The 26,799-nt window shown below is 35.3% G+C and overlaps 1 non-coding gene and 1 pseudogene across 1 annotated transcript; one reads left to right on the forward strand and one right to left on the reverse strand.

Moving 5' to 3' along the window:
* Nucleotides 1-18,277: 18,277 nt before the first annotated feature.
* On the reverse strand, nt 18,278-18,383 carry LOC136228337 (small nucleolar RNA R71). The gene has a single exon (XR_010688663.1). It is a non-coding gene; the product is annotated as a small nucleolar RNA R71 (small nucleolar RNA).
* Nucleotides 18,384-20,255: 1,872 nt separating this feature from the next.
* Nucleotides 20,256-26,799, forward strand: part of LOC136227223 (uncharacterized) — a 109,332-nt pseudogene continuing 102,788 nt past the window's right edge.

Consider the following 26,799-nt stretch of genomic DNA (forward strand, 5'->3'; position numbering starts at 1 on the left):
TTACGGTTTAATTTGAGACTAAATAAATAAGTTTAATTACAAAAATAGAGTGTTTTAATAAAATAACATAGTAAGAATAAAATTCGTAGTGTTAATTAATTATCTTTGTTTTTGGTTGAATTTATGAAATAAAACGTCAAGCTAACTCGGCTCTCAAGAATTGTATTTCAGGTACGAGCAAGGAGTGGAAATCTACCAAAATACGTGGGGCGTATCACTCTTCACGCGAGGCGTGAAACATGAAGTCAGAAATAATTGACCTATCCACGAGCACCATGTGGAATCTAGTCAGCATACGCGAGGCGTATGCCAACCTACGCGAGGCGTATGACACATGTCAGAAATGATAAGCCCAATCCTGAAAGTCAGACTGCATTGTCTCCTAGGTCAATTATCGGTACGCGAGGCGTGTTTTGGGATACGCAGGGCGTACATGATGTATTTCAAGCAATAAAACGCCAGGAGCTCAAACACGCGCGGCGTATATCACTATGCGCGGGGCGTGTTTGAGACAACAAGATCCAAATTGGTCCACATGCAGGAGATTTCTGACGGAATGGGCATACACGCAGGGCGTACACCACCATACGCGGGGCGTATTATGGGATTTCTGCACAAAATGATGTTCCTCCATGCTTGCACATTGTGGAATTACAATCTTGCCCCTAGCTTGATCTATAAATAAGAGTGACTAGCACTCATTTAAAAAACACACACCTTGTACATAGCTACATTTTACTTCTTTTGATAGAATTCTTGTTGTTTTAGTTTTAGATTCAGTTTTTATGTAATAAAACCCTACCACCTTGAGAGCTTGTTCATTTGATCCGTCATTCGTCAAAGTTCCGTTCCATCCTCGTTCACCAAGCTCGAGAGTTCCACCTCCAAGAGCTAAGAGATGGCCTTGAGTCCGGTTAGCTAGTTCCGAGGGCCGATTCTCCCCTCTTCACTTGCTAACTAGCTTGCACTCTTCCTATGTACTAGGCTTGGTTGTACTCCGCATTTACGCTTTCCATATTTATAATATATGATTTGGAATTTCTGTTTCTATATACGTGTTGATGTTTATTGCTTGTTTTGATACTCATAATTGACTATTGTGTAGGAGAACGCGATTTCCGACGCCATTCGGGCTATCTTTAGGGACTCATATAGGTGTTGCCTTACCGGATGTGACAAACCGAAAACCGTAGGAATTGACAAGCCACGGAACTTACGGACCCTAGTTTCTGGTCCCCAGCATTAGACACGCCTTGACTAGGAACCACGTAGTCTAAGTACTTCACGGGTCGGTCGAACTACACGTAGTCGTCTTTGCAAGAGTAAATTGTCAACCGAATATATTCGGAGTTATTGCATATTATATTTATAACTTATCGTCACCCATATCATTCCTTAGAGTTTTCCGTTACATAAATCTGTCTCACCAATAGGTTAGGAGTAGTTTGTAGTTGTGTCTCACACCAACTCAAAGTATTCACCGCTTAAATAACGTATAAAACCGAGTCGTTTAATACTTGCAGTTATAAATCCCGTGGATTCGATACCCGGTCTTAATCGGATTATTACTTGATACGACGGGGTAAACTTGCCCCTAAGTAGTGACGTCTAGTAGATACAAAGCACTTAGAAAGACCACATCCACAGTCATAGCGCAATCATCATAACATACATTTCGTCGTAAAGAAATACGACCACTAGACGGCACGCATCAGATACTAGATAGACTTGTTAACAAACTAAGATATACACAAATCCTATATTTACGGTTAACCAATTTAACAAAAAGATAGAGTTGGACTTTATCAACTCTTATCTCTAATATGCCCCCGCAAGTCGGACGTCCTTTCGGTGAGTCCGATCTTGGCTAGTAAAACATCAAGTCGTGGTCTAGAGAGTGGCTTTGTGAGGAAATCGGCAAGTTGATCCCCAGTTGGAACATGTGTGACCCGTAATGAACCATTTTGCACTTGTTCCCGAATGAAATAAAATGTAATGGCAAGATGCTTCATTTTTTAATGGAACACCGGATTTGCACTTAAGTGAGTGGCGCTTAGGTTATCACAATAAATAACTGGAACTTGAGACACAAGGACAGCCAATTCGGTTAACAAGTTCCAGACCCACATCAATTCTGCTATGGTTGCTGCCACAGCTCTGTACTCGGCCTCTGTGGAGGAGCGAGCTAGTGATTTTTTGTTCTTCGAGCTCCATGAGATGGGGGTTCGGCCTAAGAAGACAACATGACCCATTGTGGATGTATAATCATCTTTCTTTCCTGCCCTGTCAGCATCAGAAAAAGCATGAAGAATAGGTGATGACTCACGATAGATTGTAACCCCTTTATCTAGTGTGCCACACAGGTAACGCATTAGACGTTTTAGAGCACACCAATGATCACTGGTCGGACAATGCATAAATTGTAACAACTTGTTGACTGCAAATGCAACATCAGGTCTTGTCAAAGTGAGATATTGGAGACCACCAACGGCTGCCCGATAATCCTTGGGTACATCGAGTGGAGTACCTGAAGTTGCAGTTAAAGTTTGTGTGACTATCATGGGTGTAGGGGCTGGCTTCGCATCCTGCATGCTGAGTCATTCAAGGAGGTCCAATATGTACTTCCTTTGACTTAAAAATAATCCTGTAGATATTGGCATTACTTCAACGCCTAGAAAGTATGATAGGTCTCCAAGATCCTTCAAAGAAAACCTGTTAGCCAAGTCCCTGATAAATAAATCAAGGTCAGAAGCACTAGGACCAGTTACAATTATATCGTCGACATACACAATGAGATAAATTGGATGAGGCATGGAGTGTAAAATAAATAGTGAGGTGTCTGAAACTGCTCTTTTGAAACCAAGGCCAAGTAGAAAATTTGTCAACTCGGTGTACCATGCCCGTGGAGCTTGTTTAAGACCATAAATGGCCTTCTTTAGCTTGCATACATGAGTAGGGAAATTAGAGTTAACAAAGCCAGGAGGTTGTGACATAAATACTTCTTCATGTAGAGTACCATTCAAGAAGGCATTATTGATATCAATTTGTCGAAGATGCCAACCTTTGGTGACCGCTAAGCTTAGCAATGTGCGAATTGTAGCCGGCTTAACTACTGGACTGAAAGTTTCGGTATAGTCAATGCCCGGTCTCTGTTGAAATCCCTTTGCCACTAACCGAGCCTTGTACCTCTCAATTTCTATGTTCTTAGTGTATTTAATACGAAAAATCCATTTGCAATTTACTTGGTTATGAGTTTGTGTCTGAGGAACCAAATCCCAAGTGCCAAGTTTCTGAAGTGAGTCAAGTTCCTCCTTCATTGCTTTTCTCCAAAGTGGATCTTTTAATGCTTGGGCTACTGTTTTTGGTTCTGTGAGGTGAGGCTAAACCGAGGTATTGTGTGCATACTTAGGATTAGGTTTGCGGATGTTGTTTTTGGACCTTGTAATAGTCCCTGGTTGTGTGGTGTTAGTGGCAGTAGGTTGAGTTGGAGGAGAGGGTAGGTTTGGTGGTGTAGTGAAGTGGGTTGATGGGGTGGGTTGGGAGTTGATAGTGGGCTGCTGTTCAGTAAGAGGTGGAGAGGGCAACGAGGTGGTTTGGCTTTATACATTAGTGTCAGAGCTGGCAGGGATAGTGGGAGGAGTTGGGCTTGTGGCAAGTAGTGTTGGAGGAAGGCTGTGATGATTATGCTGGTGAGGTTGAGGCAGAGGCAGTGGTGCAGAATTTGGAATAATGGGTAAAATGATAGGAAATGGGCACCAAACTTCTGGTGAGGGTGTTGGAGGAATTATAGGAGATGCAGTTAAACGAATGTATAGGAATTCGGTTTCTACAAACCGAACATGACGAGATGTGTAGACCCTATTTGTGGATGGATCTAAACAATGATAAGCACTTTGAGTTTTAGAGTACCCAATAAACACACATGGTTTGGACTTTGGGTCTAGTTTGTGTGAGGTATAAGGTTTAAGCCACAGGTAACACAAACAACCGAAACTACGAAGTTTGAGATAGTTTGGTGGAGTGTTAAATAGACAGTGGAATGGGGACTTTCCTGTAAGAGTAGGTGTAGGAAGTCGATTGATAAGATATGAGGCAGTTGTGAAGGCATAAGACCAAAATTCCATAGGAAGGTGAGCATGAGACAATAAGGAAAGGCCGGTTTCAACTATGTGACGATGACGTCGCTCGGTAAAACCATTGTGTTCGGAAGTGTGAGGGGGTGAAGTTAAGTGACAGACTCCATCAATTGTGAGTAAGGAGGCTAAGTCTTCATATTCGCCCCCATTGTCAGAGTATAGAGTTTTTATTTGTTTTTCAAAATATTTTTCAACTAAGGCCTTGAACCTAATGAACACAGGTTTTGTATCAGATTTCTTTTTGAGGGGATAAAACCAAATGTACTTTGTAAAATGATCAACAAAGATAACATAATATTTGAATCCATCTAAAGAATAAACTGGACATGTCCATAAATCTGTGAAAACAAGCTGAAGAGGAGCATTTGAAGTTAAAGTGGATTGACTAAATGGGAGCTTATGGCTCTTATTACATTGGCAAGCATCACAATTGAATGTGAATGAACTGGAAACATGAAGATTGAATTGAGAAACTAAATTTTTAAAAATAGCTAAAGATGGATGTCCAAGCCTATGATGCCAATCAATGGCTGGAGCTTTGACGGTGGATAAGGCTAGAATAGATGAGGAAACTGACAACTCATACACTCCCTGCCTAGTTGGTCCCTCCAAAAGATGAGTCCTCGTGAGACGATCCTTGATAACAAAAGAATCAGAAGAAAATTCTATTAGGAGGTTATTTTCTGAGCATAATTTAGAAATTGATATGATGTTTCTAGTCATATTTGGAGCACATAAGACATTAGAAAGACTTAAAGATTTAGAAGCAGTAGGAAGTGTGAAGGATCCTATGTGAGAGATGGAGACACCCATACCATTGCCTATGACAATTTCCTCTGAGCCATCATATGGGTGATGCAAAGCAAGATTGGCCATGTCATTGGTAACATGATGAGATGCTCCTGTATCAAGCAACCAAAAGGGGGAAGGGTTCCCTTGAGTGGTCATGGCCATATGGGCCTGAGGGGATTGAGAGGTGTTGGATGATGGTGGTAGAGTGGGTCGAGCTTGAGGAAAGCGCTCCTGGAATATGGTGCAACAATAGAGTGAGTGGCCAAAGGCGTGGCACATTGACATTTGCCTTGATAACCCTGCCCCTTAGTATAGTTTGTTTTATTTTGGTAGTTGCCAGAGGGTTTTGGGTTGTTGTTAGGACGGTAACCATTGTCTAATTGGCGGAGGGCAGCAGGCTGGTGGTATCGAGTGGCAGTAGGATGGGCAGTAGCAGGTAAGGGGGTTAAATTCAAATTGGATTGAGTACGCACACTTACCTCTCGGATGAGTAGTTTTTCATGGAGATCATCAAAGGTAATCAACGTGTCACGAGCATTGACTGCATCTATAACATATTGATAATTAGAATCAGCTTGTAAACCTTCAAGAATAAGTTCAATTAGATCCTCCGGCTTAACTGGATCCCCAAGAATAGCTAGTTGATCGGCACACACCCGGATAGCATTCATAAATTTAGACACTGATTGACTGCCTTTGTTGAGGAGCTTAAAGTTGGCTTTGAGAAGCTTAGCATGACCACGAGATTGGCGAGCAAAGGTGTGTGCTAAGATGTCCCACGCTTCCTTAGCCGTGGAAGCACGAGAGACAAGTGGCACAATTGTAGAATCTAACGTACCAATAATTGGGTGAGATCCATCAAGGAACTTGAACAAACCATAGCCCACCAGTGTTGCTTCAAGCTGCAATTTCCATGACAAATAATTGGTGGTTGTCAGTTTGAGAATGTTTGAGAGGGAGAATATGACCAGAGGATGACTAGGTTGAACATCATTCAGAATAGTATTGTTTGCCATAGTTGAGAAGCGAAGGCAGAGTAAAGGGAAAAAAAATTAGGTTTAGGTTTAGGTTGAAACCTGCTCTGATACCATATCAGGATAGAAGAGATAATTCTTTCATTAGTGTTTAAACGTATATAAAGAGTACAAAGGTTGATACTAGATAGACTTGTTAACAAACTAAGATATACACAAATCCTATATTTACGGTTAACCAATTTAACAAAAAGATAGAGTTGGACTTTATCAACTCTTATCTCTAATATCTATTTATTATTGAGCTAAACAATTTATTTCTCCGTGTTATTAAAGTTTGTAAATTACGCAAGGTACTTGAAAATTGTACTAATGTCCCATTTTTTATTTGCTCTTATTCCAGGAAACAAGGTGGATGCCCAGCCACATTGTTGCTAAGGATGAATGTGGAAATTTTTTAGGTGTTGTTCCGCTCTATCTTTTAGGTGGAAATATTTATGGTATCGTATATTTTAGCAATTCAAATGCATGCTACACGAGCTGTGAATTAGAATCTAATTGCATTATCATATTAGAATCTATAGCATTCACATTAATGTATTATTAGATTCGAAATTCCATGCAAACTATTTGGTATATTTTCAAGCTACCCAATTATACATATGTATATGAAAATTCTCCATTTAATATATATGAATCAAAGCTATTTGCTATATTATAGAGCTCCATTCAATCCAATTTTTTTTTAAATGACATTTGCATCGGCCGTTTAAAAGGACCGATGAAAATGAGACTACATTTGCATCGTCCCTTTAGAAAATGTGATGCAACTGCTACATCATTTGCATCGGCCCTTTTAAAAATGTGATGTAAATGCTACATCATTTGCATCGACCCTTTTAAAGGGCCGACCCAAATGATGTAGCATTTGCATCGGCCAGCGGCCGATGCAAATGTGATGCAAACACATTTGCATCGAGGGCTTTTGCATCGGCCAACGGCCGATGCAAATGGCCCTAAACGGCTGATGCAAATGGTCATTTTTCCACTAGTGATTTTCTCTGTTTAACTTGATTGAGATTATGCACTAGTGGAAAAATGGCCATTTTCATTGGCCGTTTCGGGACTTTTGCATCGGCCGCAGCGCGATGCAAAATCCCTCATGCAAATGAGGTGATCATTTGCATCAGCCCCTTATAGAGGCCGACGCAAATGATCACCTCTTTTGCATCGGCCCTTTGTAAGGGGCCGATGCAAATGATGTATTTTTTCATGCAAATGTTACAATCATTTGCATCGGCCCCAACGGCCGATGCAAATGATTCTTTATTTGCATCGGCCATATTTAAGGGCCGATGCAAATAATGAATTTATTTGCACGAATAAATTTATTTATTTTTCCATAATTTAATTTCAATATCCCGCATTTCAGTATTCTGTAACAAATTAAAAAAAAAAATTGGATTGAATGGAGCTCGGAAATACATTATATTACTAAGAAACAAATCCCAAATTTTAATAACCATAAGAAAAATTTGTAAATGAGTAATTAGTTAATTACCTTGCCTATATGAACATGAAAGAGATGTCCACATATTATTTTTTTGGTTGTAGTCATCTCTTCACGACAGATAATGCAGGTAGCATCACTTCTGCATAATCAGAAGAAATAATTAACGATGTTGATCCATATAAAGGTTTAATGAAATAGAGTTTAAAAATAATAATAAAAAAGTGCAGCATTAAGCTCTTCAGGTGTAGCTTCTGGAAACCAGTCATTCATGTTTGAATTAATCTTGCGGCAACGAATGTAATCAGCGACACGAATTTTGAAGTTCCTGAACATCTGATAAAGCTCCTGTATTAAGCGCAAAGGCACACCATAGTTCCTACATAATAAAAGTCCAATTCATCAAATAAAAACAAATTAGGACTCATGAACCTTATTAAGCTGATACAGCATAATATGCAACAATAAATTTTAGGGTAAATTCCAAAAAAAACCCTTGTGGTTTGATGTTATTCCAAAAAAAATCATTGTGGTTTGTTAATACAAAAAAAAAGGACTGTGGTTTGCACCGTTACCCGAAAAACGAAAATTGACTTAACACCGTTAAAGTGCTGACGTGGCACAGGGGTAAGGTTGGAAATTCAAATTTTTTTTTCCTCTCTCTCTTCTTCTTCCTTCTTCTTCTCCTTCCTCCTTCTTCTCCTTCTTCCTTCTTCTTCTCTCCTTCTCCTTCTTCCTTCTTCTTCTTCTCTCCTTCTCCTTTCCTTCCTCATTCTTCTTCTTCTTTTTTTCTTCTATTCTTTTTTTTTTTAATTTTCGATTTCCAATTTCCAGATTTCTGGATTCCAGATAAGTGCTCCATTATCTGAACCTCTCTTTTGATATCTTCTCTATCACTTTTATTCGTCAATTTCCTTTTCAATATCGATTTGCAGGCATAGCTATTACCAGTTGAATTCTCAGTGCATAAATAAGTAATCCCAAATTGACCTCTACCTAATTCTTTACCTAGTGTGTAAAATTGCTTAATGTCTTCCAACGGTTTCCCCAAAATCGTCGTCTCCGGTTTAGGAACTGGCCGCGGTTGATGGTATTGCGGCGGTGGCTGATTTTTCCTGAAATTAGCTGCTGCGGAAGCGGCGGAGACTGCGGCGGCGGTTGAATGTCGGATAGGTTGTGGATTTGAATGCATCTGTTTGCTTTTAGCACAACCCATCGATTGAAATTAGACGAAGAACTCAGAAAGGGGGTTTTAGCAATAGTTTAATTCAGATGAAAGGACAGATGAAATTTGAAGCTTTTTGAGCTGAATTTAAAGAGATGCCTATTAAGGACAGATGAAATTTGAAGCTTTTTGGTTCATAGAAATAAGAGGGAATAGAAACAGGAAGATATTAAGAATAATTTTTCATTTTTCTTGTTCTTTTTTATTTTATTTATGCATCTTTTTATTCTCCTTTGTTTTGATTGTAATAAAATGTATAATAAAAATATAACTTATAGAAATCTGGAAATTTTTCAGATTTCGACGGAAATCTGAAAATTTCTAGAAATTTGGAAATTTCCTAAACTTAAAAAAAAAGAAAAAAAAAAGGAAGAAGAAGAGGGAGGAAGAAGAAGAAGAAGAAGAAGAAGAAGAAAGAAGAAGAAGGAGGAGGAGGAGAAGAAGAAGAAGAAGAAAAAGGAGAGAAGAGATGAAGAAGGAGGAGGAAGAAGAAGAGGGAGAAGGAAGAAGAAGGAGGAGAGAGAAGGGGGAAAAAAATAAAAAATAAAAAATCGATTTTCCCGTTTTACCCCGTGCCACGTCAGCACTTTAACGATGTTAAGTCAATTTCCGTTTTTCGGGGTAACGGCGCAAACCACAGTCCCTTTTTGTATTAACAAACCACAAGGGTTTTTTTTTGGAAGAACATCAAACCACATGGGTTTTTTTTGAAATTTACCCTAAATTTTAAACATCATTTTCAAGGAAAACTGAAGATACAAAAGTAAAGTATCATGTAAACATTAGTCTTTTCCACATAAACCTCTTCATGCAAGACCATTATTACATTTGAATTTTCTATCTCCATACCTTCAAAATTCTGTAGACAATTAATTGGCTTAATGATGAATTTGTCTAAAAACAATAGTTGCATAATAAAATAAAAAGCTCAGTATCAGCTTCCTCATCTAAGAGTATATGCAAGTGAAAGTTAAGAGTTAAGAGAAGTGAAAAAATTATCCACTACAATAACTAGAGTAATGCTCAATATAAGACCTAAGAAGGTTTCAATACTAAGAAAACTACACACGTGCACTTCCATGTCTTTGTTCTCCCTTAGTCACTTTCATACAATATTAAAGTCATTGGTATGTGTGCTTGCGAACACAACTATCATTAGAAGACAATTAAGAGACAAATAAGATAGTTACCTTAGTGATCAACTATATGACCAGAAAACACAATCAATTAAAACCCAAGTTATTGAGCTACATACCAAAGCAATTCTTACTAGCTCAAAAGTCAAAGCATAGAAAAATTACATGCCCTTGATCACATGTCAAGCAGATGACTATTCATACCAAGTCCATAAAACCACCAGCTATTCATTCCACCCAAAATATGGACAGAAAACTGGACAGGCTGGTAAGTAAAAACAAGAACAAATACATAGGATAAATATGAAGTGGTTTGTGATACCAATTATCCCTTTTGTTCATTGTGTTTATCTTTCCGTCAGGTACACAGATCAAATGATGGGAAGATAATTGAAACTGAAATTGAAATTTAAGTGTTCTGTAGAAGCCACCTAATGGATCACTCTCTACACTGCCAGTCGTGGCTACATTAATATCAGGGCCTCCAACAAACTTGTATCCAAGCCTTGCCAAGCCACTATACTGTTAGAAAGAGATCGCCCTATAGTTGCCCTATAGCTGCAACCATGCATCCATCGCTTGTAGAACTCTACCCCTCTCTTCATGATTCACAAATTTCCTTGTTCCCTTCTCTAATCCAAGTCTCTCAAAAAATTCATCATCAACCATGCCAGAGAAGTCTACCTAGACCTAGAATCAATATACGTATCATCAGTGAACGAGCAAGTACTAGGAATGCAGTAAACTTTTATGAAGTCATTTTTCATATGTTCGAATAAAATATATCAACATCCTTAAATTTCTATCAATACAAGAACAAATTTTCAAAAAGCCGTTGATATACTGAGGGTATAAAATACTAGTAATAAAAATAAGCTGTTAGACCTAATAGAGCTGATGAAATATTAATTGTCTTAACGAAAGCAATCTAGTCTCAAATTGAAATTGTAAATATTTATATATAAGATAAACTAAATTGGAATCATAAAAGACATATAAATCATTTGAAGGAACTTGTTTAGAACATGTAGCAGATGCAATCTAGGACGATAAATGGAGAAAAAGAGAAAGGTAAATTGATGAGGAATCAGCCTCAAGAGTGGAGTTGAACGGAAGAGAGACAAACGAAGAGATCAAAAGCTGAGCCTGGTGGCACTGAGACCGCTTCAGGGAAGTGTCGCTCAAACGCAGAGGTTGCTTGCCAACAGTCTTTAGAATAGCTAGGGTAGAATATGTTCTTCCCAAATGATTATGGTTCTTTAGGCAGACGGAGGTGGAAAACGCAGTAGGGAAGGCAGCTGAGTTTCGATACTGTGAGAAGGAGACGATAGAAATGGGGAGGCGGCTACAAATAAGAAAGTTAACCCTAAAATCCAAATTTATGTTTAACTTTTTATATTTATAAATTGATCCAATTAATTACAACATACCTCCTTCATGTTTTATTAATTTTCAAATCTATACTAACACTATTTGCGTCGGTCTCTTATAAAAGGACCGATGGAAATAATTCAATTGATATTTGCATCGGCCCGTTTAAAAGGGCCGATGCAATTACTACAGTTATTTGCATCGGTCCCTGTTAAGGGGCCGGTGCAAATAATTCAATTAATATTTGCATTGGCCCTTTTGAAAGGGCCGATGCAAATACTAAATATCATGACATTTGCGTCGGTCCTAAATAAAGAGTCGATGCAAATGACTCTTTTACATCGTACTTTATAAGAGCCGATGCAAATGGTCATTTTTCCACTAGTGATGGAACTATTTATCTAATGATTGAAGCCTAATATTTGAACATGTATCAAAGAAGGGAAATGCTCTAATGTCAATGTTTTAGTTATTGTTGTGTTTTTTTTCATGTTTAGTTAAAGTCTAAATGTGGGGAAGTATGATATGAACTTTATAAATTCATATTCGTATGGTTATTATAAGTTTAAATGTAATGATGTATTGTAAATATTAGTATTTTGTCACTATTTTTGTGTGTTTTTATTGTTTAGGTTTTTAGAAAGTTATTGCCCCAAATCATGGTGTTATGCATGAAAGAAGTGAAGATTTTAAGCTTCTTGCGGTGTTTGCTATAATTATGTGTCGTGAACTCTGCCTATATCACGATTATGCCCTATTGCTAAGCCAGTTTTGTAGTCCTATGTTATGACCACTACGTAGAGAGCGGTTGCAAATCACCCAATTTTGCTAAAAATTTGTGTTACGAAAAGGTTTCATCCAAGAGTCATGTACTTCTAGAGGGGTTTCTTGAAGAGTTGCAACCTTATGGAAAGGTGCATGAAATCTATAAAAAGGATGGACTAGCTCAAGTTAAAGGTCACAAATGATTACATTAAAAGATTAAAAGCAAGATCAAATTCATCCTTTGAAGTGGAGTTTGAAGATAGAGATCGATAAGGAAAACTACAAACATGTAAAAGATTGAGAGATCATCATTCTCTTTTCTACATCTTCTTTTCTTCTTGAAATATTACATACATGCATTGTTATATGAGTAAATTACACCAATAGTACCTGAACTTTACCATAATTCACACTTTGGTACCTAGATTACATTTTGTCTCAAAAATATACCCGAAGTAATGATGACCGGACAATTAAGTATATTTTACCGGTTAATGGCTGGTCAATGCGATTTTGACGAGTAAATTACACTGATGGTACCTGAACTTTACCCTAATTCACACTTTGGTACCTAGATTTCATTTTATCCAAAAAATACACTTCAAGTAAAGATGACTCAATATTTTAGTATATTTGACCGATCAGTGATTGATCAACCCGAGTTTGACCATTTTAAATTACAAATTGAGACCAATCATACACTCAATTAACATAAAATTATAATACTGTCATTTAGCTCATAAATGACAATATTATAATTTTATGTTAATTGAGTGTATGGTGAGTCCCAATGTTTAGTTCATGTTACCCGGTCACTAACCGATCAAATGAACTAAACCTTTCAGTCACCTTTACTTGTGTTATGTTTTTAGGATACAATAAAATCCAGGTATCGAAGTGTGAATTATGATAAAGTTCGGGTACCATTAATGTAATTAACTCATGAAACTCGCGTTGACCGGTAATAGCCGGTAAAAATATACTAAATTGTCCGGTCATCATTACTTCAGGTATATTTTTGGGACAAAATGTAATCTAGGTACCAAAGTGTAAACTATGTAAAGTTCAGGTACCATTGGTGTAGTTTACTCATTGTTATATTTATAACTAGTATTGTTCCCGCGCGTTGCGTGGGTCGATTAGATTTTTGTACAAAAATTTAATATTTTAATATTTTTTTTTTAGTTATATATCATTTGTATATAATGATAATAATTTTTTTGTTTTAAAATAATTTAAATTTACAAAATAGAAAGATTATTTAAAAAAATAACTTTGTATAATTTTTTGTTCTTAAAAAAAAGTTAACAACAAATATAATATATATGCATCGTAATTGTATTGAAAATAATATTTTTCATTAATTAGGTTATAAAATAAAGTAATAAGCAGTTAATATTTTATTTTATTAGAAAAAAAACGGAGCATAATGATTCAAACAACATTTTTCTTCATACAACATTTCGCTTCGTAAACTTTAAAATAATAATAACAAAATATGAGATTAATTAAGAAATATATTAGAATACAATGAAAAACCAAAAATTTAATTAAACTACAACTAAAATTCAACATTATATCTACGATACAAAGAATTACAATCTATATTGAAATGGAAGCAACATTCATTTATTATGCTATAAACTATTACAATCAATATTTTTCTAATGTTTTACATGATAAGACTTTATCAATTTAATATGTTACATATATACATTTAGCCTTTGCAATAAAAAACTTCAATTACATACAAAAAAAATTCATAAGAATTATATACAAATTCATCTTGATGATAATCATTTTTCTTGATGAAATTTTATAATCAGCAAAGTATGCGAATTCAATTATTCATTAGGTTACAATAACCTGATATCTCCAATTGAATCAGCTTAAGGTGATGCATTTTCCTATTTTCATCTCATAATACCCCATCAAGATATTCAATCAATTTGTTCTTCATTCTTCCATTGCATGCTATATCAGTTACGCTCGCAGATATCATTTCTTTGACTTTATTAATATTTTATAATAATTATATATTCTTGAATTTTCGAAAGGAAGAACATGAAACAAACAAAAATGAATAGAAAACAAAAATAAAGGGACAAAAAAGAAAATTACGAGAAAATTATTTTTTTATTTCTAAAATAAGAGAAAATGTCAAGATATACATATAAAGAGGAAAGTGCAAATGTTTTTTGTCCATGAATTAAAATTTTCATTTTTTCTTAATGAAGTATTAAGTTCATAAATTAATTTTAGTTAAATAAAATTAAATCACAATTCTAACCAACAGTATAAAAAAACGTTTATAATTAATATGTGAAACTAATTCTATTTTAGTTAGAGCGATTATGCTCAACATTTTTAGAAATTGAAAAGATTCAAATAATAATAGTTTTAATTTCCAACAACTTGTCCTATGATCATGTTTCATTTCCATCTGTTAAAACTCTTGAAATAAAACCACAGTATAATGGTCAATAACTATATAGGTATGTGTTACAAAAGCGATTGTTCCAATATCTCATAATTAATGTACATTTTCGGATTTTGAACATCAAAATTTATTTTTAGTTACCTTCATTTGAGTTCATATCTAGCACAATCTAAATTCTTCAAGAATAATTGTACACTTACAATCTCTCTGTTTAGAGGAATATGCAAAAAAAACTTAATTTCTTGTTGATGATGATAATAATAATAATACAGTAAAACCTCTATAAATTAATAATTTTGGGACTATGAAATTTTATTAATTTATAGAGATATTAATTTATCGAGTATTAATTTATTAAACTGGCCTAAGTTAGGACCAGAAGAAATTATTATTTTAAAGAGGTTATTAATTTATCGAGTATTAATTTATGAAGGTTTTACTGTAATGTAGAAGATTAAAAATGAGAAATAAACTTAGAATGGTAATAATGATATAATATAATTTATATTTGAAATAAACTTCATTGTAATTATAATATTTCAATACCTCTTTAATTATTTTCTTTAATATGTCTCCAACTTCAATGAACCACTATTGTGTGAAACTTTATATCTATTCGTACGAAAATGCATAAAAATAAAAAAATACGATCCCTATCAGTTGATAAACCAAATTTAAAAAAATTTGTGCACTTCACCAGGTTATGAATTTCAAAAATTAATCTAACTTCAATTAAACCTAACAGTTGAGTTCATATTAAGCCGGAAATCTAAATTTTAGTTAGAGTTGACAATCGAAACGACAACACCTAGCAACATAACTAAAAAAGAATGCAAATATACAAAATCTTTATTTTAGTCATTTTGAAAAAAAGACAAATAAAAAAAACATAGACAAGATAGCGAGAGATATGGAACCTGGGTAACGGCAGAAAAGAAATTTCATCTCTCAAGAATGGAACTATAACAGCTATTGTTTTATAAAAATAAAGCAACACTATTGAAAACAAAATAACTACTACATATGAAAAAAAATAGAATAATTACCTTCAGAAATATAAAGATTTCCTGTAATTTTTGACACCTTTGCGTTTCCTGATTTTAGTTGTCCACATATCTTCTATTTCTATCGGATTTCTTCAACTGGAAATATCAAAATTTGAATTCTCCAAAAATTCTTGAAAAAAATGCTACCAAATAATTTATCAATGGAAACCGCTTCTAAATAGATTTGAATCTTTTAATGAAGTAAGAACAAAATTATAAGACTATATTATTTAAAGTAAGAATAAAATTATAAAACTATATTATAAGAGTATGAAAAACAAAACTAATACATTAAACAAAACTAATATATCATCAAAATTAAAAGTTGATGATGACTTATCTATCATGCTTTATATATATGTTTATTTGTGACGTTTAAATTTTTTACTATATTGACAACTTGTTATCGTCGTAATTTATAGCATTTTTAGTATTTAATGACTAGTTATTTTGTACCATTTTAATAAATTTTAATAATGGTTTTTGTATATTTTCTTCATTTTATGTATCTAAGCCAATTTGTGTGTTTTCTAGGCACTTTCGCAAGGTTTTCGGCACAAATAACCAAGTCGGGGCTTAAGGCGGCAACTCGGGAGTAAAAGGGACCAGAAAAAAGGAGTTTTAGTGACACCCAGCGTGCACTTCGTCGCGGATAGGTGCTGTAAAATAAAGTCCAATTGTTCACACTAGGACAGATTTGACACATTTTCGTATTTTCAACTTATCTCCCTCATACGGAGTCGGATTGAGGAGATTCAAAATGCGTTGGAAAGCTGAGAGAAAGATGAACAAATGTCTAGTAATAATCATCTCCAAATTCGAAGTTCATCAGGCCCAGAAAATTGTCCAAATTTGATAAATATGTTGAAGCCTAAGATTCCTTTCACAATTCAACTCCTAAATTATTAAAATCTTCCCCCATGCTCTCTTAAATGCTAAATTCAGATGATAAGGAGTGGGAGGCCATAAGTATGACTTGGTCTTTGGAATTTTGTGTGCCATTTTACTATAACAGGAGGCCTTGGGTGCCATTTGAAGACACACCAAGCTTAGGCTTAACTTCTCCCTCTATAATGTTACTTTGCTGATTTTTCTCTTCAAAAATCAGTTGTTTGTGTTGTTATAATTGTTGTTATTGTGCTCAAGTTGTTGTTTGTGCAAGAGTTCATTCAATAAAAGTAAGTTTTATGTTATCGAAGAAGTTCATTCGACAATCGTCATTACGGTTTCTTCTAAAGTTTAATCTCTTTTATTACTATGAACTCCATTATCTATCTTTCTAAGGTGTGTTTTAATCTAATCATGGGCTAAAACCTCCTTAACTAAGGCTAAAAGCGGATCTTAACCTTAATTATGTGGTAATTATGTTTAACCTATTTAAGTTATCTTTATCCTTTTTAAGAACTAACTTATGATTCTTAATGCTTGTAAGAGATGGGCCAACTCTCTACTTGAATATAATTAATCGTTCATATTGACCGCAATTAGATTGATTAATCGAAATTCATAAGTTGGACCTAATGACCATTTAGTGTGGCTTATTGGTTTTCCAAGGTTTTTCATGAATCTTATTACAAATCTTAGATTTATTACTTGAGCCAGACCAAGGGAAAGTAATAAATTGAAGGTTTGGAAATAAGAAAACTTAATGCTTCTTTGGATTAATTACTTGAGCCGGACCAAGGGAAAGTAATTAATCGAAAGTTTAGAACTAAATACTCGAGCGGTTTTTCTTGAATCTTAAGTAATCACTTTAGCCGGACCAAGGTAAAGTAGGTTAAAAAGGTTTAGATTTAATCTTGTTACAAATCTTAGATTTATTACTTGAGCCGGACCAAGGGAAAGTAATAAATCGAAGGTTTGGAACTAAGAAAACTTAATGCTTCTCTTGATTAATTGCTTGAGCCGGACCAAGGGAAAGTAATTAGTCGAGAGTCTAGAACCGATCTCGAGAACTATTAGTTAATAAGAAAAATCGTCATTTTAAAAAGGATAAAACAACTTAAAAACGGGTTAAGTGTTATTACCAAGCAAAAATGTTAAGTGAAGCTAGAAGCCTTAGTTTCTTTTATTATAAGTAATCTCTCACTTAATTTCTGTAATTTTTATTTCATTTCTTGCTTAAGTCTTAACTTGGTTGTCTAACAAACTCTACATTTCGGTTGTTTAAATAATAGATAGTAAGCAAAGAGATTAGTACTTATAATCACCATCCTCGTGGGAACGATACTCTACTTCCACTTTATTACTTCATACACGACTAAGGTACACTTGCCTTCACATGCACGTATACGTAAAACGCGCATCAAGTTTTTGGCACCGTTGCCGGGGATAGTAGAATTATAATATTAATCTAGTCGAGCTTCTATTAATTTAGACGTTTTATTTTCCTTTTTTTTGTTGTTTTATGAACACAAGAAGTTTAAGTTGGCCTTTATTATTGCCCGATCCTGAAATTGAGCGTACTTTCCACAGGAACTTAGCTAATCGAAGAGCAAACATGGCGCAAGAGGAATGTTCCATCATGGATGTACTCACTCCAAACCGTTTGGACATGAATTCAAGTATCGTGGAACCTACCATTAGAGCAAACAACTTCGAGATCAAGCCGGCAATGATCCAACGTATACAAAACTCCGGTCAATTTGGCGGAGATCCGAGAGAAGATCCAAACTCCCATTTAAATAAATTTGTTAAACATTGTTCTATGCTTAAGCAAAATGGGGTACCACTAGAAGCTATTAAACTAAAATTGTTTTCTTTTTCTTTAATGGATGATGCAGCTGACTGGTTGGATTCTCTCGAGGCCGGATCCATTGGGACATGGGATGAGTTAGTTAAGAAATTCTTAGCTAAGTACTTCCCTCCATCTAAAACGGAGAAGTACAAAAACGAGATAAGTTCTTTTCGCCAAACCGAGAGAGAGACATTATATGATGCGTGGGAGCGATTCCGTCGACTATTGAAGAAATTCCCACATCATGGATTTGAGAAGTGGCAACAGGTTAGTATTTTCTATAATGGTTTATCTTCCGCTAACTGTGCCACAATTGATTCCGCCGCAGGTGGAAACATCTTTAAGAAGACCCAAACGGAGGCTTATGATTTAATCCAAGAATTGGCGGAAAGGTGCTCTCATTGGCAAGCGGAAAAAAACCTCGAAACAAGAGCGGGAACATATTTGGTTGATTCGTCATCGAGATCCGGCATTGATGAGTTAAATAAAAAATTGGATCTATTAATGGCTAATTTGAACCAAAATAATTTGTGTGATTTATGTGGTTTAAGTGGACATAAGAGTGAGGATTGTCAAGCGGCAAACCCATTTCTTGGGGATACCGCTAGTGCAAACTTTATGGAAAATTTTAAGCAATCTAATCCTTATTCCAACACATACAATAATGGTTGGAGAAATCACCCTAATTTCTCATGGACTAATAATCAAAATGTGCAAAATCCGCAAAGACCTCCACCCGGATTTAATCCTAATGAAAAAAGAAATGTTGGTGATGAAGCTTCGGCTATTGTAACAATTCTTGCAAAAATGGAATCTCGTCTTACAGGTATGGAGGAGTGGAAGAGAAATCAAGAGACGTTTACAAAAGGGCTTGAAACGAGCATAAGCCAATTAGCAAAAGCCATGTCCGAATGTCCTATGGGATCCCTTCCAAGCAACACGGAAACAAACCCAAGGGAGCATGTGAAAGCCATCACATTGAGAAACAACAAAGAGTTACAATCGGCTCCGAGCAAACAGGTAAAAGATACCACGGACGAGGTAAGTACTTCTCAACCTCAAGATTCATCTCCTCCTAAGCTTTTTGTGGATCCACTTGTTCAACCTTACAAAACAAAAATTCCATTTCCCCAAAGGTTGAACAAAGAGAAACAAGAAAAGCAATTCTCCAAATTTCTCGACATTTTCAAGAAATTACATATAAATATTCCATTCGCGGAAGCCTTGGAAAATATGCCCATGTATGCTAAATTTTTAAAAGATATACTTTCCAAAAAGAGAAAATTGGAGGATAATGAAACAGTGAAATGAACGGAAGGATATTCGGCTATCCTACTCAATAAATTACCACCCAAATTGAAGGACTCGGGAAGTTTCTCTATCCCGTGTACTATCGGTGGTATGTATTTCGAAAGAGCACTATGTGATCTTGGAGCAAGCATAAATCTCATGCCATTAAGTATCTTTCGAAAATTGGGTTTAGGAGAGCTGAAGCCCACTAAGGTTTCCTTACAATTAGCCGACCGTTCTCTAGCATACCCCAAAGGGTTTGTAGAAGACGTGTTGGTTAAAGTGGATAAATTCATCTTTCCGGCTGATTTTATTGTTCTTGATATGGAGGAGGATGATCGAGTCCCGATAATTTTGGGTCATCCTTTTCTAGCAACCGGGAGAACACTTATAGATGTGCAACAAGGGAAATTAATTTTCCGGTTACAAGATGAGGAAGTGATTTTTAATGTTTTCAATTCTTTAAAGTATCCTTCCGACAATATTGACCATTGTAACTTTCTTGATATAACAGACGAAGTTGTTAAAGATGTTTTTCAGAATGACATGTGTGAAGACCCATTGGAAAAAGTAATGTTAAATGGTCTCGGGTTAAATCAAGAGGAGGTCGTGATAGATCGAGAAATTGCCAACTTGACTTATGACCCCGAGGATTGCATGTGGATCCGTGACCAGTATGAGAAAATCGTTCGAGGGGACAAACCGAGGCCCAAATCATCATTGGAAGCGCCACCCGAATTAGACCTTAAACCCTTACCATCTCATTTGAATATGCATTTTTAAGTAAAAACTCAAACTTACCTGTTGTAATTTCTTCTTCTTTGACAGGTGAAATGGAAGAAAAATTGATTAATGTGCTCAAAGATCAAAAGAAAGCTTTCGGATGGACATTGGCGGACATCAAAGGAATAAGTCCTTCTATTTGCACACACAAAATTTTCATGGAAGAACAAGTTAAACCGACGGCCCAACCTCAAAGACGCCTAAGCCCAAGCATGAAGGAAGTGGTGAAAACTGAAATTCTAAAACTCCTTGATGCAGGTATCATCTATCCAATCTCGGATAGTAGTTGGGTAAGTCCGGTACAAGTTGTACCTAAAAAGGGAGGTATAACTGTTCAAGCTAATGAAAAAAATGAACTAATTCCGGTAAGAAAGGTAACCGGGTGGCGCATGTTTATTGATTACCGAAAATTGAATGATGCCACTCGGAAAGACCATTTTCCTTTACCTTTCATCGATCAAATGCTTAAAAGATTGTCGAGACATGCTTATATGTGTAATTTAGATGGCTATTCCGGATACATGCAAATTCCGGTTGCTCCAAGCGACCAAGAGAAAACAACTTTTACATGCCCATATGGAACTTTTGCCTATCGTAGAATGCCTTTCGGATTATGTAATGCCATGGCTACCTTTCAAAGGTGCATGATGGCAATTTTTGGTGACATGATTGAAAACTTCATGGAGGTTTTCATGGACGATTTTTCCGTGTTTGGAAAAACATTTGATAGTTGCTTGCATAATTTGGAACTAGTGCTTAAAAGATGTGAAGATACTAATTTGATTCTAAATTGGGAAAAATGTCATTTTATGGTTAATGAATCGATTGTTCTAGGCCATAAAGTATCATGTCAAGGCATAAAAGTAGATCCGGCAAAGGTGGAGGTGATTGCAAAATTGCCACCGCCTAATTCTGTTAAGGCTATCCGAAGCTTTCTAGGACATGTAGGATTCTATAGGCGTTTCATAAAAGATTTCTCAAAAATTTCAAAGCCATTGACCTAACTGTTGATGAAAGATGTTGAGTTTAACTTTTCTAAGGAATGTTTATCCGCTTTTGAACTATTGAAACAAAAGTTAATTGATGCGCCAATAACGATTAGTCCCGATTGGAGTTTACCTTTTGAGCTAATGTGTGACGCTAGTGATTTGGCAGTTGGAGCATATTTGTAACAACGAAAAGATAAGAATTTTCAACCGATATACTTTGCTAGTAGGACGTTGAATGAAGCACAACAAAATTATACAACAACCGAAAAGGAGCTACTAGCAATTGTTTTCGCTTTTGATAAATTCCCTTCTTATCTTGTGCTCTCTAAAGTTATTGTTTACACTGATCATTCCGCACTAAAATATCTCTTATCTAAATAGGATGCAAAACCAAGATTGATCAGATGGGTTCTCCTACTCCATGAATTTGATTTGGAGATACGAGACACGAAAGGGGTAGCTAATGTGGTTGCCGATCACCTTTCACGATTGGAGTCTGAACCACATAAAACCGACGTGCAAAGAGAGATCAAGGAGTTCTTTCCAGATGAATCACTGTTTAGCGTATCAATATTACCATGGTTCGCCGACTTCGCAAACTTTCAAGCAGGTAATATACTTCCTCACGGGCTCACATACCAACAAAGACGTAAGTTCTTCGCCGATGCAAAACACTATCTATGGGATGAGCCTTTCCTTTTTAGGGTTTGTGGACACAATGTAATTCGTAGGTGTATCCCAGAAGAAGAGGTTAGATCTATACTTGAGTTTTATCACTCACGTGAACCCGGTGGCCACCACGGTCCAAACCGTACAGCTGCCAAAGTCTTACAATGTGGGTTTTATTGGCCTACGATCTTTAAAGATGCATATGGGTTCGTAAAATCTTGCGATAAGTGCCAATGAACGGGTAACATATCACGTAGACACGAAATGCCCCTATCGAGTATGATGGTTTGTGAAATTTTTGATGTGTGGGGCATTGATTTTATGGGTCCTTTTCCCAATTCATTTGGTAACCAATTTGTGCTTGTTGCAGTTGATTACGTATCCAAATGGGTAGAGGCGATTGCTTCAGCTACTAATGATGCTCGGGTGGTTACGAAGTTCCTAAAGAAAAACATCTTCACTAGATTCGGAACACCCCGAGCAATCATTAGTGATGGTGGCACGCACTTTTGCAACAAGAAATTTGACCAATTGTTGGCGAAATACGAAGTCACCCATCGGGTACCCACCCCGTATCATCCCCAAACAAGTGGTCAAGTTGAAATATCCAACCGGGAATTAAAGAGCATTTTAGAAAAAACGGTAAATTCATCCCGAAAGGATTGGTCGATTAAGTTAGACGATGCTTTGTGGGCCTATAGGACGGCTTTTAAAACCCCTATAGGTACCTCACCGTATCGTCTAGTTTTCGGAAAAGCATATCATCTACCCGTAGAGTTAGAACACAAGTCGTTTTGGGCTCTAAAGTTTTTAAATTTTGATATGTGTTCTGCAGGAGAAAAACGTTTGATGCAGCTCAACGAACTCGATAAATTCCGCCTTTCGTCATACGAAAACGCGAAATTATATAAAGAACGGACAAAACGTTGGCATGACAAGCATATCATTCCACGAACATTCAAACCGGGGGATAAAGTTCTTCTATACAACTCTCGGTTACGAATTTTTCCCGGTAAGTTAAAGTCGAGATGGCACGGGCCATATGAAGTAACCGAAACATTCCCTTCGGGAGTGATCGCGTTTCAACGAGAAGGTGTGTCACCATTCAAAGTAAACGGACAACGAGTGAAACTATACGAGACGGGACACACAAGCATGAACGACTCCGTCGTATACCTCAATGCCCCGACCACGAGCAACTAGCCACTCAATAAAGTCGAGCTAAACGACGTTAAATTTAGCGCTTGTCGGGAGGCAACCCGATATTCTTAACATCTTTATTTCAATTTTTACTTTTATTTTTTTTTCTTTCAAAAAAATATTGTTTTTATTTTTGACAAAAAAGAGAAAAAAAAATAACATATATATATAATTTTCTAAAGTTTATTGTTAGTTATATATATTAGATTAAAAAAAACATTATACAGCTCCATCTCGTCGAGATGGAGTCCATCTCGACGGGATGGTGCCGTCCAGAGAGTGGACACTCTCTGGATTGTCCATCTCAGCGAGTGGAAACTCTCTGGAATGTCCATCTCGCCCCCCCTCCCCCGCTTTAATTTTTTTTTTAATTATAATATTTTTTTTTCGTTTCTATTCCTTATCTTTTTCTTTGGCCGTTCTCATTTTCATTTTATTTCTTTTTTTTTCTTTTTTTCCTTTTATTTATTTCTTTCTTCTTTTTTATTCTTTTTCATTTCTTTCTTTTCTTTTTCTTTTTTTTAATCATTTTCTTCCTTATTTTGTAGCTCTCAAGTCCATCCCTCTCTCCATCTCCGGTAACTTTTCGGGCGACAACCTCCATTAAGCATTTAATTTCTACCCACAATCAACTCCAGACACTATAATCCTCACAGTTGCCTTCGACATGGAGTCTTTCTATCCTTTACTTTCTACTTTAGTGTTAGTTTTTATTTCGTATTTCGGGACTAAATGCTACACTAATGGGGGATGGGAGTAAAGGATAGTACGTTACTTTTATTTTCAGTAATTGTTATTTTCGTACATTTATTTCAGTCATGTGGCGTACGTCTAATTTTAATGTTGTGTTATTTTGCACTTTATTTTCACTTTTGTGTTATTTTGCACCTTATTTTTACCACCTTTATTTTTCTTTTTACTTTCTTTATTTTGCTTTTAAATAAATGTTTTTGTTAAATAATTTTGAATAAAAACCCCACTCTAAAGTTTTTCTTTAATCGAACAAGAAAATCAAACAAAATTTTGTCTAGAATAAATGTTAAATTTTGATAGGATGAAATTTTATTTGAAAATCTTAAATCTTGTAAATGAATTTTGGACTATTTTGAATACGTAAAGTTTTTGATTTCACTTAGTATTTAACAAATCGACATTTACATTTTGAGGAATAAAATTAAGTTAATTGGCACACATTACCTTTTTCAAAGTGAGTTTTTGAGCCTAATTTAAAAAGCATTCACTAATGCTTCAATTTTTCTCCCGAGTGTTCCATAATTACACGAAACTTGAGAATTTGCATCAAATACCGGTCAAAACCTCACGCGTCTAGCTCAAAACACGACATGATTAATGCCTTCCTTGTTTTACCCCCACGTTTCAAACTCGAAATAGTAGCCCACCTTAAACATATTCTCCGTCGTTCACCCCTTTGAACCTAGACATTCCATTCGTTTCACCACGTTACAAGCCGCATTCCCTTCATAAATACCATTTTTGTTCCCCCTAAATTTACGGGTAATTAGTAAACAATATGCTTCAGATGGTGATTCACAATAAATACGAAATTCAGACAAACACTTCTACCGATAAATAACGGTTATACCTCTCTATTTTCGTATATTTCATACTTTCTATATATATATATATATATATATATATATATATATATATATATATATATATATATATATATATATATATACACATATAAATACAATTCATATTGATATCTATATATATATATAAAGTCAAAAATAAAAATCTATATATATAAATAAAAAATAAAAAAAAAAATATATAGTATCATATAAAAGAAGAATTTCCGTTACAAAAATTCTGAATTTCCGAAAGACAAAATTTTTTTTTGTGAATTTACCTACCCACAAAATCTCCTCTTCTCCATACCTTTACCTTCAACCAACGTTACAACCCGTTAAAGACCTTTTGATCGTGTTTATAGTCAGTCGTGTTTGGTAAAGATTTGGATGACCATGCAAATTTTTAATAGTTAGTGTTTTTATCGGATTTGAGCGAAAATTTAATGCCCTAAACACTTGAGCGTAAGAGTGACTTCCATGCGAGGTGTTTAAATTTGTTCAATTTTATTCAACATAATGAAAAATGTCGGTTTGGAAAATAAGAGTGTAAAAACAAATCATTTTATCCAAAGAAATAGTCCGAGATTTGAATATAGAATTTTTGCTCATTTTCGATTAAAATAATTCCTGTCTTTACGTTAACTTATTCGACGATAAATTTTGTTTTCAGCTTTTCTTTGCTTGAGTACAAGCAAAGCTTAAGTTTGGGGGTGTTGTTATCGTCGTAATTTATAGCATTTTTAGTATTTAATTACTAGTTATTTTGTACCATTTTAATAAATTTTAATAATGGTTTTTGTATATTTTCTTCATTTTATGTATCTAAGCCAATTTGTGTGTTTTCTAGGCACTTTCACAAGGTTTTCGGCACAAATAACCAAGTCGGGGCTTAAGGCGGCAACTCGGGAGTAAAAGGGACCAGAAAAAAGGAGTTTTAGTGACACCCAGCGTGCACTTCGTCACGGATAGGAGCTGTAAAATAAAGTCCAATTGTTCACACTAGGACAGATTTGACACATTTTCGTATTTTCAACTTATCTCCCTCATACGGACTCGGATTGAGGCGATTCAAAATGCGTTGGAAAGCTGAGAGAAAGATGAACAAATGTCTAATAATAATCATCTCCAAATTCGAAGTTCATCAGGCCCATAAAATTTTCCAAAGTTGATAAATATGTTGAAGTCTAAGATTCCCTTCACAATTCAACTCCTAAATTATTAAAATCTTCCCCCATGCTCTCTTAAATGCTAAATTCAGATGATAAGGAGTTGGAGGCCATAAGGATGACTTGGTCTTTGGAATTTTGTGTGTCATTTTACTATAAAAGGAGGCCTTGGGTGCCATTTGAAGACACACCAAGCTTAGGCTTAACTTATCCCTCTATAATGTTACATTGCTGATTTTTCTCTTCAAAAATCAGTTGTTTGTGTTGTTATAATTGTTGTTATTGTGCTAAAGTTGTTGTTTGTGCAAGAGTTCATTCAATAAAAGTAAGTTTTATGTTATCAAAGAAGTTCATTCGACAATCGTCATTACGGTTTCTTCTAAACTTTAATCTCTTTTATTACTATGAACTCCATTATCTATCTTTCTAAGGTGTGTTTTAATCTAATCATGGGCTAAAACCTCCTTAACTAAGGCTAAAAACGGATCTTAACCTTAATTATGTGGTAATTATGTTTAACCTATTTAAGTTATCTTTATCCTTTTTAAGAACTAACTTATGATTCTTAATGCTTATAGGAGATGGGCCAACTCTCTACTTGAATATAATTAATCGTTCATATTGACCGCAATTAGATTGATTAATCGAAATTCATAAGTTGGACCTAATGACCATTTAGTGTGGCTTATTGGTTTTCCAAGGTTTTTCATGAATCTTATTACAAATCTTAGATTTATTACTTGAGCCGGACCAAGGGAAAGTAATAAATCGAAGGTTTGGAAATAAGAGAACTTAATGCTTCTTTGGATTAATTACTTGAGCCGGACCAAGGGAAAGTAATTAATCGAAAGTTTAGAATTAAATACTCGAGCGGTTTTTCTTGAATCTTAAGTAATCACTTTAGACGGACCAAGGTAAAGTAGGTTAAAAAGGTTTAGATTTAATCTTGTTACAAATCTTAGATTTATTACT

The sequence above is a fragment of the Euphorbia lathyris genome, chromosome 4, assembly GCF_963576675.1.
Source record: "Euphorbia lathyris chromosome 4, ddEupLath1.1, whole genome shotgun sequence".
NCBI classification, from domain to species: Eukaryota; Viridiplantae; Streptophyta; class Magnoliopsida; order Malpighiales; family Euphorbiaceae; genus Euphorbia; species Euphorbia lathyris.